This window comes from Chaetura pelagica, unplaced genomic scaffold (genome assembly GCF_000747805.2).
Source record: "Chaetura pelagica isolate M959 unplaced genomic scaffold, ChaPel_1.0 scaffold294, whole genome shotgun sequence".
NCBI lineage: Eukaryota > Metazoa > Chordata > Aves > Apodiformes > Apodidae > Chaetura > Chaetura pelagica.
The window spans coordinates 1780385-1793349 of record NW_009953068.1 but is presented as its reverse complement, the minus strand read 5'-3'; the positions used below and the strand labels follow the sequence as shown (position 1 = coordinate 1793349).

At 48.3% G+C, this 12965-nt stretch overlaps 1 protein-coding gene across 1 annotated transcript in view; it reads left to right on the top strand.

Annotated features, from left to right (window-relative positions):
• Nucleotides 1-12965, top strand: part of TTC28 (tetratricopeptide repeat domain 28) — a 126249-nt gene that overhangs the window by 92887 nt on the left and 20397 nt on the right. The gene's annotated exons all lie outside the window — the stretch shown is intronic.

Here is a 12965-nt window from a genome sequence, read left to right as displayed (position 1 = left end):
TCGTGGTGGCTCGGGCTGCAGCTTGGTTACACCAAGCTGTGTGCTCGGCTGCTGGTCTCTGCCAGTGCCTTGGCATTGGCCTGCAGGGTCTCAGGAGTCTGTTGCTTTGACATGGGCTTGCTGGGTGGAGGGTGGAACAGAGCCGGCATTTCTCTGTGGTGTTCTCTGCAGGTGACTATTATTTGTCTGCTTTCTGAAGAGCTGCTATACAGAGGATTGTTTGCTGTTAGCAGGACTTGGTGTAGATATTGAAGTAGCATGAGAGGGGACCTGAGGTGTGACTGCCTACAGGGGAAGTCTTGCTCTGTGAGACAGCTCAAGCTGGTCCTAGAGTGCAGATTTCTGCAGCGACCACCGTTTCCTCAGGGGTCTCTGCAGCCTTGCAGTGCTGTCCTCTCCCTCTACCAGAGACACAGGCACACCGTGCATTTCAGAGAAAGGGGTGATCTTAGCCCTGTTCTCCCTAGGCAACCCCGTTCCTTCTGCCTCTGCCTGACCTTCCCTTAGGAGTGTGAAGAGCTGCAGAGAGCAGGTTTTCTCGCTGGTAGTCACACTCTCCAGAATAGCCTTTTGTGGCTTTGATTTCTAGGACTGAAGCCATCCTGTTTGTTTCTGTGGATAATTGTTCTTACTTTTTTCCCTTACCATGCAGGCAGCATCCTCAGCGCTGAGCAGCCTGGGCCACGTGTACACAGCCATCGGGGACTACCCGAACGCCCTGGCCAGCCACAAGCAGTGTGTCCTCCTCGCCAAGCAGGCCAAGGATGAGCTCTCCGAGGCACGGGAGCTGGGCAACATGGGAGCAGTGTACATTGCAATGGGGGACTTTGAAAACGCCGTGCAGTGCCACGAGCAGCATCTTCAGATCGCCAAGGAGCTGGGAAACAAGCGGGAGGAGGCTCGAGCCTACAGCAACCTCGGCAGCGCCTACCACTACCGGAGGAACTTTGACAAAGCCATGTCGTACCACAACTACGTGTTGGAGTTGGCCCAGGAGCTGGCTGAGAAGGCTATTGAGATGCGAGCTTACGCTGGCTTGGGCCATGCAGCTAGATGTATGCAGGACCTGGAGAGAGCTAAGCAGTACCATGAAGAACAGCTGCACATTGCTGAGAGCCTGCAGGATCGAGCTGCTGAAGGCAGAGCTTCCTCCAATCTAGGTAAGGCCCTGGCATGGAGCAGAATTTGGCAGGGAATGCTGTAACTATCAGAGCTGCTGCTAGGATGCAGGAGGTTTGCTGTGTGCCGTTTTGTTACTTACCCAAGTTTCACCAGATTGTCTTCATAAATTCAGGCACTTTACACATTGTGTACTGAGAGCGCGTGTCCCAAGTTTGATTATTAACCTGCTCGGGAAGGCACCAGAAAGCACAAGCTCATGACAGTGAAATGGTAAAGTGCAATTGAAGAGCCAGCCATTCGAGTGTCAGAAAGAAAAGTAAGTCTTGCAGTAAGATAGGAAGTGATGTGCTACGTTACCTGACCGTTTCTTTGGGAGTTTGTCAGCTGGATGTGCCAACATCTTGCTGACTTGTCAGCTGGGAGACACATGGGTCAAATCCTAAGTTTTTTCAGAACACACACATTAAAATAATACAATGTAGAAGTGTCATGCTCTTCTAAGAGGAATCACTGGCAACCTGCTGGCAGTCTGGGAAGGACTGAATTAAATTTCTGCTGCTTCTTCACAGCAGCAGACATGGAAAGGAGCAGAGATGTGTTTCTGTCTCTGCTGTGGGATGTGGTGTTTTGCTGCTGTTGTTCCAGCTGTCACCAAGGATGTGCTCTCAGCTGCCTGGGAGTGGCAGAACAGGGCAGTTGCTGCTGTAACAAAATATGCTTTTGCTGGCAGCCCCTGAATCTCAGCTCTTCTAGGTTGCCCCACGCTGTAAATTAGCTTCTGTTTCTGCTTGGCAGTTGGCACTTGGTTCATTTGTAGATGCTAATTGTACTGTGATGTTATCAACAGCAGGTAATTGAAAAGGGCTTGATGAATTACTTAATTTCTCTTAACAGCTGAGGCTTCAGGAGCTGAATGAAGAAGATAAGGTGAATTGGAGAAAACAAAACAGTCCTAGCTTTCTAATTAGTCTTGCGATTCTCATTCTTTACACAAATTAGGGCAAATGTGTGAGGCAAAATGGGCTTGAGAGGCAAAAGTGCCTGGGGCAAGCTTAGCATTAGAGAGCAGAGAGCATTGATGGCATTTCTGGTAGTGTGACAGAGCACCCCACAGGCAGGGGGCTGGGAGGATGAAGCCTTGCATCTGGCTTTCTCTAACACTTGTCTAAGGGCTTTTGCAAAGAACAACAGTAGATGCATCTAGCAAAGCACAAACTGTACATCCTCCATCTCTGCTGCCAGTGCGAGGCTGGGCTTAGGGATAATGCAGAGATGTGAGGGATCCACTGGTCTGTGACAGGGACAGAGGGGACCATGTGGAGGCAGGGACGTTGGATTGTCCAAGCAGGGAGCAGGAGGACATGTAACTTCGGGTCCTTGGTGGGGAGATGGAGACGTTCTCCTTGGCTGTGCCTGGGCAGCACTGATTTTCCCTCTCATGGTCAGGACTGAGGGAAAGTTCCTCTTGCGTGAAGTTTAACCTGGTATGTTTTGTTTCCAGTGGAAGCTGAACAGAGGGTATGCAGGCTGTTCTGCTGGCATAGTTACCTGGGAGATGGCATGGTGTGTTCAGCTATGGGCACCTGTAACAGGCAGGTGGACATCCTCCAGGGGTCGGGACCCCTTTCATTTGTCTTTCATTTGAAGCACTTGCTGCTTTCTGGAGAACTGCCCCAATCCTTCCTGAGCAAATCCAGAAAACCGAGGAAATGCAGTTTGGGGAAATGGAAGCTGTCACTTGGTTTTGGTTTTCTTCCTTATATTGGTATGGTGATGAACCATGCTGGCTTTTCCATATTGTCTCTTTTGTGAGCCCGTTGCCTCTGGGCAGAGCACAGCTCTTTTGCTAGCAGAGCAAGCTTGATTCAAGTCCTGTACCCTTTCTTCCAGCTGCCTGTATGTTCAACATAGTCTGCCTTTGTGCTGCTCGGCAGCATAAAAACACCCCAACAAACTTGTACAGAGACATTGAGAAATGGGCTTAGCAGTTTGCTGCAAGTGCTGGTGCTCGCAGTAGTTGCTTTGCATCATCCCAGGATGAAACAAGCACTGCTGCAAAAGAAAACAGCTTGCTCTTGTTCCTCTACCTTCATGGTTCTCACTTTGCAGTTTAAATTCTCTCACTGTTTTGCTGGCTCAAAATCAGTCATGCTGGGACTAGAAAATTCATCTTAATATCATTATTAATCTTACAGCAGCTTTGGATTTAATGATCCTTTCAGCATGTAATTCCATAAATTTTTGGATGGGGAAAAAAAAGTGTTGGTACAGCAGAGAATGCTTTTCTTTTGTTGAATTTAAGCCTAAATATAACTTTTAGTTGGTATGCTGACTCAGCTACTCTAAACTCTGTATTAGAATAGTTTCCCTGGCTTCTGAGTGCAGGATCTCACGTTTCATCTGTTACTTGGCTATATTTTTGTGTCTTCTCTGTCAGAGTTAAGTTATACTAGAGAAAGAGAACACGCAGTTCTTGTTGAGAAAGTCTATTGCTGTTGTTTAAAATGCATCCAGTACGAATTAAAAAGTCAAGCCGTAATTGTCTCTTTCATCTAATCCACATGCAAAACAAAACCTCATCAAAATAACCATGCTGATGGGCAAAAAAATATATCTTAATGCATGTTTCCAAGCCAGAATGTTTGAGTTGGCCTCTTTGCTGAAGCAACAGAAATGTTCTGTTTGCATTTCAGTGATTTAGATGGAAAGCTCTCTTAAGTGTGCTATCTGCTGCTGAGCAAGACAGCCACAGGCTGTAACACAGCCCAGCTGCTGCAAGGACCTGCAGGGAGATGCAAGGCGCTCTGTGGCTCAGTAAGCAGGAGGTAATGGACTGAAGGCAAGTCACAAGTTATCAGGCCCTTCACAACAAGGAGATGTAGAGTTTAACCAGAAGTCTTGGGTTGTCTTGCAAGGCAGATGGTGTTTCCAAATGCCAGGGCTCCATGTTGAGCGCTGGCTTGTCAGCCTCAGCAGCTCTTAAGGGTTGCCATTGCAATGGAGAGGACACTTTGGATTATTGATAAAACACAGTTTAAAGTCTCTCCCTCAGTTCTTACCATTTCTTTGTAGTTACGAGAGAACTTCTATGCCTATCTTCGTGTCCTGGTGCCAAGTATTTTCTCTTGAAGCATTTTTGCAATTAGTGTCAAAAATGGTGGTGACATTTGGCCATCTCTTCCCCAGTTGTTCCCCAGTTGTTGGGAGGACTAGCCCAAGGGGCCCAGGACCACTTTCCCTCATCTATGAACAGATGGGTGACAGCTCAAGCAAACTAATGTGATAGCAGACTGAAGAGAGCACAGCTTTGTTCTCTGTTATGCTACTTGATTTTGTCCTGGGTATCTCCTGGTGAACATTTGCTCACTGTTTTTCTCCTTTCTTGGCAGTAATGAGGCTGACTAAAACATTTAGAACTGTGAAGGCTTCATCTCCCATCCATCTACGAACCTCATTTTTGTCCGTTGAGGAATGAACAAAGAGAGAATATATTTGGTAGGTGACGATTTTGGCGTCTGAGTCAGAACCTTTCCTTCCTGGGCCATCCTTTGTAATTACCCCTGGCAAATGATGGAAACATACCAGGAGGTGCTGTGTGGGGTCTCTTACCAGGTTCCTCTTTTCCCAAGAGCAACCTTAAATTTTTAGGTGAAATTCCAGGAGTTTGCCTGAGCAGGACTTGTGACAGAGAGCATCCTTTTCAGTGGACATAGAGTCCAGGGTGAAACTCAGAGCCAGAGAGTTGCAGGGGTTGGAAGGGACATCTGAAGATCATCTAATCCAATCCCTGCTGGAGCAGGGTCGCCTACAGTAGTTCACACAGGAACATGTCCGTAGAGGTTTGGAATGTCTCCAGAGAAGGAGACTCCACAACCTCTCTGGGCTGCCTCTTCCAGTGTTCTGTTAACTCCACCCATAGCCTTTCCAGAGAAGGGCAGCACCGGCTGTTTCAGTAACCTAGGCTCTAACCTTTACTGTGAATGTTGCTTCCCTGGCTGCTCTTTGCCATTCAAAGCTGTGCTGTGTGTCTGACTTGCCATCTTCCTCTCCCACTTCACTTCTTCATGCAGAACAGGAAAGGTTGGTGTCCCGGGGCAGGAATTTCTTTTCTCTCGAGCCCCAGATACTCCTTATCTATCCTCAAGTGTGGTATGAAGTCGCAGTGGGAGTCTGGGGCTGAGTCAGCATCCCCAACACTCTTCCTCCATTGTGAGTTCCTCCATGTTGAGGAAGAGAGGTAGGATCATAGAATTGTCAAGGTTGGAAAAGACCTTTGTCAAGTCCAGCCATCCACCCTACAACCCCTTAACACTAAATCATCTCCCATAACACCACATCTACCCATTTTTTTTAACACCTCCAGGGACAGTGCCTCCACCACCTCCACAGATAATTACAGTGAGCACAGGACTTCTACCTAGCATTCTCATTTTTCATCCACCACTCCTGCTGCAGACACAGATCCTGAGTTGTCAGTGTGCACTGACTTTTCTTCTTCCACACAGTGAAGTAGAATCTCTTCAGGCTCCTTAAGCTTTGGGGCTGAGCTGTTGCATCCTGTCTGTTCACAAGGATATTCTGAATCACCTTGGATACTAAAGATTTTTGTCTTTGTCAAGTCAGTTAAATATTTGCCAAAATAATCTCCAGTGCTGCCAAAGATGTTGCTCCAAGGAGGGTAGGAAAGCTGAGATGGAAAAATAAGGAGAGGGACTTTGTGATGGGAGTCAGATTGACATCTTGAAGCTGGTGATTCTTGTGTGGTGAGAGGAACCTCAGCCTGATTAAGCACAACAGGGATCTGCCCTGACGACTGTAGTTACCAGTAGATATACTAGTATGAGAGCTATTTAGAATTATTTTTTGGGGCACAAGAGAAATTATAAGCTGAAGTATGGATTTCAAACCAAGCTCCTTCTCATTTCCAGATGGTGACTCCCTGCCCTTGCAGTTTTGAAGTGCACATGTTTACATAGTGTCATCTGCTCAAACTGCTGAGTTCTTGTTGCTCTGGTACACAAGGTTGTCCAATCCTTCCTCCATAATGATCTCATCCTTCTTTGTGTCAGCAGTTCTTCTTGGCTGAATTTCATCGGTACATCTTGAGTAGCACTCACCTCCTTTGTGCCAAAATCACCACTACATTTTTTTATAAGGTTTGTCCTTTTCTGATTTCTGACTCTTGAGTAAGAACAGTCTCATCAAATAAGAAGTTATCTAGGCAGTCAGATGAACTCAAATTTGCTCTTAACCTGTTTTCCATCCTCTCTCCCTTCTGCAGTCACTCCAAGCTGAGTGCTTACCCACACCAGATTCCTCAGAGGAGGTGGGGCTGGGGCTGGTGGAGAGCAATGGCGTGTCTTGTCTCGTGGAGGCATCAGCCAGAGGTGCAACAGCTAAAGCTGATCAACTAGAGCTGTAGGCCCATTGGAGCTGAAGAAGGATTTGGCCAGGAGCTGGACTGAGATACTGGGGAGCCAGTTTCCCCCTCCTGCCTTGACATCTAGCTTTGATTATGAGTGCAGGGCAGGGGCAGGAGAGAAACAGGCAGCAGCAGCCAAGGATTTGCTGTTTTGATCCTGGTTTCTTCTGCCCATGTTTTCTAAACTGCCTTATCCAGAAGCCTCATGTTAGTCGGAAAGGGAACAGATTTTTTAAATAGAACTACAGGTAATCCAGGCAGAGTGTTTCGTGCTGAGGTAGTGGAACTTGGATGTTCAGCCCTACAGGAGGGCCTGGCTGCAGGGAAGCCCTGGCGTGGTGAGATGTTGCAGGAGGGTCAGTGTGGAGGAGTGTGTTGAGTCCATTTCTGTTACTTTTCAGGGATCATTCACCAGATGAAAGGTGACTACGATGCTGCTCTACGTCTGCACAAGACACACCTGTCCATAGCTCAGGAGCTGAGCGACTACGCGGCCCAGGGCCGGGCCTACGGCAACATGGGCAACGCTTACAACGCTCTGGGCATGTACGACCAGGCTGTCAAGTACCACCGGCAGGAGCTGCAGATCTCGATGGAAGTGAATGACCGTGCCTCCCAGGCATCTACACATGGGAATTTGGCAGTTGCTTACCAAGCACTGGGTGCCCATGACCGTGCTCTGCAGCACTACCAAAACCATCTCAACATTGCCAGGGAGCTGCGAGACATCCAGAGCGAAGCTCGGGCCCTCAGCAACCTGGGCAACTTCCACTGCTCAAGAGGAGAGTTTGTGCAGGCAGCCCCTTACTACGAGCAGTATCTGCGCCTGTCCCCGGAGCTGCAGGACATGGAAGGCGAAGGGAAGGTTTGCCACAACCTTGGCTATGCCCATTACTGCCTTGGGAACTATGAGGAAGCTGTTAAGTACTACGAGCAGGATCTTGCCTTGGCAAAGGATCTTCATGACAAGCTGAGCCAAGCCAAAGCCTATTGCAACCTTGGCCTTGCCTTCAAAGCCTTGATGGACTTCAGCAAAGCAGAGGAGTGTCAGAAGTACCTATTGTCCCTGGCCCAGTCTCTGAACAATTCCCAGGCCAAATTTCGAGCTCTGGGGAACTTAGGGGATATTTTTGTCTGTAAAAAAGACATAAGTGGTGCAATAAAATTTTATGAGCAGCAGTTGAGCTTAGCCCATCATGTTAAGGACAGAAGACTGGAAGCCAGTGCTTATGCAGCTTTGGGCTCTGCATACAGAATGATACAGAAGTGTGACAAGGCTCTAGGTTACCATACGCAGGAGCTGGAGGTGTACCAGGAGCTGGGAGATATGCCTGGTGAATGCAGAGCACATGGTCACCTTGCTGCAGTGTATATGTCGCTGGGGAAGTACACCATGGCCTTCAAGTGTTACGAGGAGCAACTGGAGCTTGGGCAGAAGTTGAAGGACCCCAGCATAGAAGCCCAAGTCTATGGTAACATGGGCATCACCAAGATGAACATGAATGTCATGGAGGAAGCTATCGGCTACTTTGAGCAGCAGCTGGCCATGCTGCAGCAGCTCAGTGGAAACGAGTCTGTGTTAGATCGGGGCCGAGCATATGGGAACCTGGGAGATTGTTACGAGGCTCTGGGAGATTTTGAGGAAGCTATAAAGTATTACGAACAGTACCTGTCTGTGGCTCAAAGCTTGAACCGTATGCAAGATCAGGCCAAGGCCTACCGGGGCCTGGGCAATGGACACAGGTGAGGAGCACTGCCTGTGTGTTCTGGTGACAGAGGGAAGCACCAGCACACATGGGTGTGTTGAGCTACTGATGGGGGTGTTTGTGTGGCTGTTGTACAGGGGATCTGGCATGGGAGTGAGTAACAGCCCTCTGGGTGCTGAGGGTTGTGCTACCAGCTCAGGAACAAAGCTGGTGGTGCTCTGCCCTGAGAGGAAGAGAAGTTTACAGGGTTGCAGGAGGAGGAGATTGATTTAGAGGTGCCAGGGATGTCTCCTGGGGGGAGCACTTGGCTCTGCCTGAAAGGTTTGAGCTGGCCTCTAGATGAGATGACAAAACATTCTGTTGAGAAAGTACTGACAAAATAAATGCTGTTGTTTTCTTCCCCTGCAGGGCCATGGGAAGTTTGCAGCAGGCTCTGGTGTGTTTTGAGAAGAGGCTTGTGGTGGCACATGAGCTGGGGGAGGCATTTAACAAAGCCCAGGCCTACGGGGAGCTGGGGAGCTTGCACAGCCAGCTGGGGAACTATGAACAAGCCATCTCCTGCCTGGAGCGCCAGCTGAACATCGCTCGGGAGATGAAGGACCGAGCCCTGGAGAGCGATGCAGCCTGTGGCCTCGGTGGGGTCTACCAGCAGATGGGGGAGTATGACACAGCCCTGCAGTACCACCAGCTGGACCTGCAGATTGCAGAGGAGACCAACAACCCCACCTGCCAGGGCCGTGCCTATGGGAACCTGGGGCTGACCTACGAGTCCTTGGGCACCTACGAGAGGGCAGTGGTTTATCAGGAGCAGCACCTCAGCATTGCAGCACAAATGAATGACCTTGTAGCCAAAACTCTGTCCTACAGCAGTCTGGGGAGGACTCACCATGCCCTGCAGAACTACTCTCAGGCTGTGATGTACCTTCAGGAAGGTAAGAGGCTGAATAATGCAGCACAGCATGTAGTAGTAGGTGTTGGGGGGTAGGGGAGAGGCCTGAAGATACTGAGAGATGTGAGGTACTGTGAGCCTGGCACTAAAAGGATAGTTTTGTTGGTGGATTTTGATGCAAAAGCTCTTGCAGACATCCATAGCTACTGTCTAAGAAGGCTGGTCAGCACACTGTGTCAGTCAGAGCTTTCCTGGCATCCTGCAGACACAGCTTTGCAAAGCACAATCTCTGCCTTCCTGGGGCCGTCTCAGCCAGCTCTGAGCTTGAATCCAGACTGGCAGAGTCTCTTTATAAAGCTTATTTACATCTGACCCTACAAGGTGTAAACCTTGTCAATAAATAGGATTGTATACCAAGAACTGACTCTGGGAAAATCACATCAGGTCTGACAGATCTCTGACCCTGAGAGCAGGTGTCAAACTGATATATGCCTTGCTGATAGCCACCTGGCTTTTCCTACTGCATAAAAGTGGGAGTGAGACCAGGTGGGTGAGTGTCCTCTAAGCTGGGAGTGAAAACAAGTTGTTTCTTAGGGAGGTGAAACCATCTGCTGCTGCTGAGCACCAGAACCAGTGCTGGCTTGTGAGCTGTGTTGCTGCAAGGAACTCCAGCTTGCAAGCAGCATCTGTTCAAGGTGGTGGCTCTGATGGAGGAGATGAGCAGTGTAGCTGGAGTGTACAAAGCTGGAAGTTAAAGGATTAATTACATCAGTTTGTCTGGTTTTCCTGAAGCTGACCTTGGCAGGATGCCTGGCACTGCCTGGCTTGGGTGTCCCATGGTTGGGTCCCATGGGTCCCAGCACTTGGCAGCTCTGTGGCTGTCTCTACCTGTCACAGGAGCCTGGGAGCCTAGGGCCCATCTGAGGTAACAGCTCACAGAGCTGTCAAAGCCCCTTACCCATTTTGACCCTCTCTCACTCCTTTTTAGGACTGAGGTTGGCAGAGCAGCTGGGACGCAGAGAAGATGAAGCCAAAATCCGCCATGGCCTCGGCCTCTCCCTCTGGGCAAGTGGGAACTTGGAGGAGTCTCAGCACCAGGTACACCGTGGTCTGCCTCATGCTGGCAGGCTTGTGTCCTCTGAGCCCTTTGGGTCATTCCTGTTCTCGGGGGAGGACACATGTCTGGTGTGTCCTGGGGAGGGTGTGCAGTGCACTGAGCTGGCTCAGGCCCTTGTGCCTTCCTACTCCATCTGAAGTCGCCTCCCTCTACCATCCTGAGGGGCTGCCTGGGGCAGACCACCCCTGCCCGAGGGTATGTCAGCTCTGGATCCTCCTGCACTCCCAGCCAGTGCTTTGTGCTGTAAGGAAGTCACCCTGGCTATTTTCCTTCCCAGCTGTACCGGGCCTCCGCACTGTTTGAAACCATCCGACACGAGGTGCAGCTGAGCACAGACTACAAGCTGTCACTCTTTGACCTGCAGACATCCTCCTACCAGGCCCTGCAGCGAGTGCTTGTCAGTCTCGGTAAGAGATGCCATCATATCCTGAGTGTGAACTCCAAGCTCTTGCCAGGAGTTGAGCTGAAGTTGTGGGGGGGCAGTTCCTGGTGCTTCCCTCATTCCTCCAATGCTGGGCAGTGTTTCTTTGCCAGAACAGAAATAAGGTCCTGCTTTAGTTTTCAGTCACCTTTGGATCTTCTGTCTTGCTTCCTCCATTTGTTTGTCTTTTTGTGGCTCGTTTCCCCATATATCATGCTGTTGCCTGCAACCAAGGTGATCTGTGGGACAATGTTCCCACACAGAGACTACCCTTCCCAGGTTTTAGTTCCAGTTGGGATAATAGCTCTCCCTGTACGTCTCCCTGCAGACCACGTTTGTGCTAGGTCTGAGAGATGGCTTTGTCTTTTCAGGTCACCATGATGAAGCTTTGGCAGTAGCAGAGAGAGGACGAACAAGGGCATTTGCTGACCTGCTTGTGGAACGCCAGACTGGGCAGCAGGACTCTGATCCCTATTCTCCAGTGACCGTTGACCAGGTCCTGGAGACAGTGAACAGCCAGAGGGGACTTGTTCTCTACTATTCACTGGCTGCAGGTTATCTGTACAGCTGGCTGCTGGCTCCTGGGGCAGGTGAGGTCCTTTTTGGAGGTGAGAGCCTATGAACAAGCCTTACAAAGGGAAAATTGCACTATTTGTAGCTGGGAATGAATCTGGGATCAGAGTTAATGTACAAGCAAATCCTTTCCATCTAGTACCTTAGAGGTGAATAGACTAAAAATTGTGCCATAACCACAGCAATTATGACATAGAAATGCTTATTCAGGGCTTTGATGTTCACCTGGAAATGGAAATGTTTCACGTGCTTAATATTTCCATTTTTCAGCCTCCAATCTATATGTATTTCCCAAAGGGCAGAGCAGTAATGAGATTCCAAGCATGTTGGCTCTGTGAGAATCTTCTATGCCTAAGAATCCCCACTTTAATTACATTTCTGTGCTTTATTCTTCCAAAAGCTTTTGACATTCATTCACCGAAGTGGATTGCAGAAAACAGAAGGGTGTCCCCACTTCCTGATAATGCCATTGAACTGCTTGATCCTCTGAATTCTCCTCATGTGAATGTGGAAAACACTTATCACAGAGGAGCAAGGAGGATTAATTTGAAGAGGATTGCTTTTTGCAGACAGCTGTTGCTCATTATGTAATAAAGCAATGACTAAATTTTCATGAGTTCTTTCTGGATATAATTTAATAATTGCAGCCCTTTACTGTGACAAATCTAAAGACATAAAAAAGCACTATTTAGATTGCAGCAAAAATGCTTTGGAAGAGAAAAAAACATTCACATGTGCCTGACTTCAGATGGGATGACAGTGATTGGGAGATACAGTTTTTCGGGGGTGTTTTGCAATGTTGCTTGTGTCAGTGTAAGATGGTGTTGACCTGCTGCACATCCAGTCACTAATGCACTCTTTAAACCTATAGTGTGCACAATAAAGTGCCAGTACTTCTATAGTGTTAATATCAAGCTGAGTTTACTGAAGTTATATGGATTAGAAGTGTAGGGTTTGCCACTAGGCTTTGTGAGCAGTCTCCTCCTTGCCCATACTGGGCCTTTTAGAAAAGCAGTTGCACTCTTGAAATAGGTGGGTTTGTGGCTGCCTCCTTGATGGCACTGCCAGGTGTTGGGAAGGAGAGGGACTGTGGTGCTTCCCCGTGAGCAGCTTTGCTGGGGAGCTCTTCAGAAGTGACTCCAGCCCAGCTACTCTGACCTTTTCTAGTTTCATTAGTGCTGATGGAGAGAGCAGGTTCAGTGACAGCCCAGGATCTTCATCATTCCACCTGGATGGTACCCTTAGAGCCTCCATCCTTATTCTGTGTTTGCTGCTGTTGCTGCAGAAGGAGTGGCTTTCTTCTTTATTCCTCCACTCTGCTTAACTGGTTTAATAATTTATGCTGTCAAGGCAAACAGGGTATCCAGAGCAGCCATTTAATGTTGATCTCAGGCTGTAGAACTAATTATAAGCAAGAAGGATATGCCAATCTGCATGGAGGAAGGTTTTATTTGCAGAAATAAGTTGAACTCTTAAAAGAAGCAAGTGTCCTTTATTTGGTTTATCCATTGTGAAACACTATCTTTTAGTATTTTACTGCATATTAATCCATCTTTTTCTTTCTTTGCATATAATGTGTTTTCATCAATATGAAAGAAATGCAAAATCTTTGTGTGATGTAAGGAGGTTCTGCTGTAGTAATAACACTTTTGTTCAGTATTTGAGCCTTGTGTGTTCAATTTATGTGATCAGAGGCTATTAGTAGATTTTTTTCA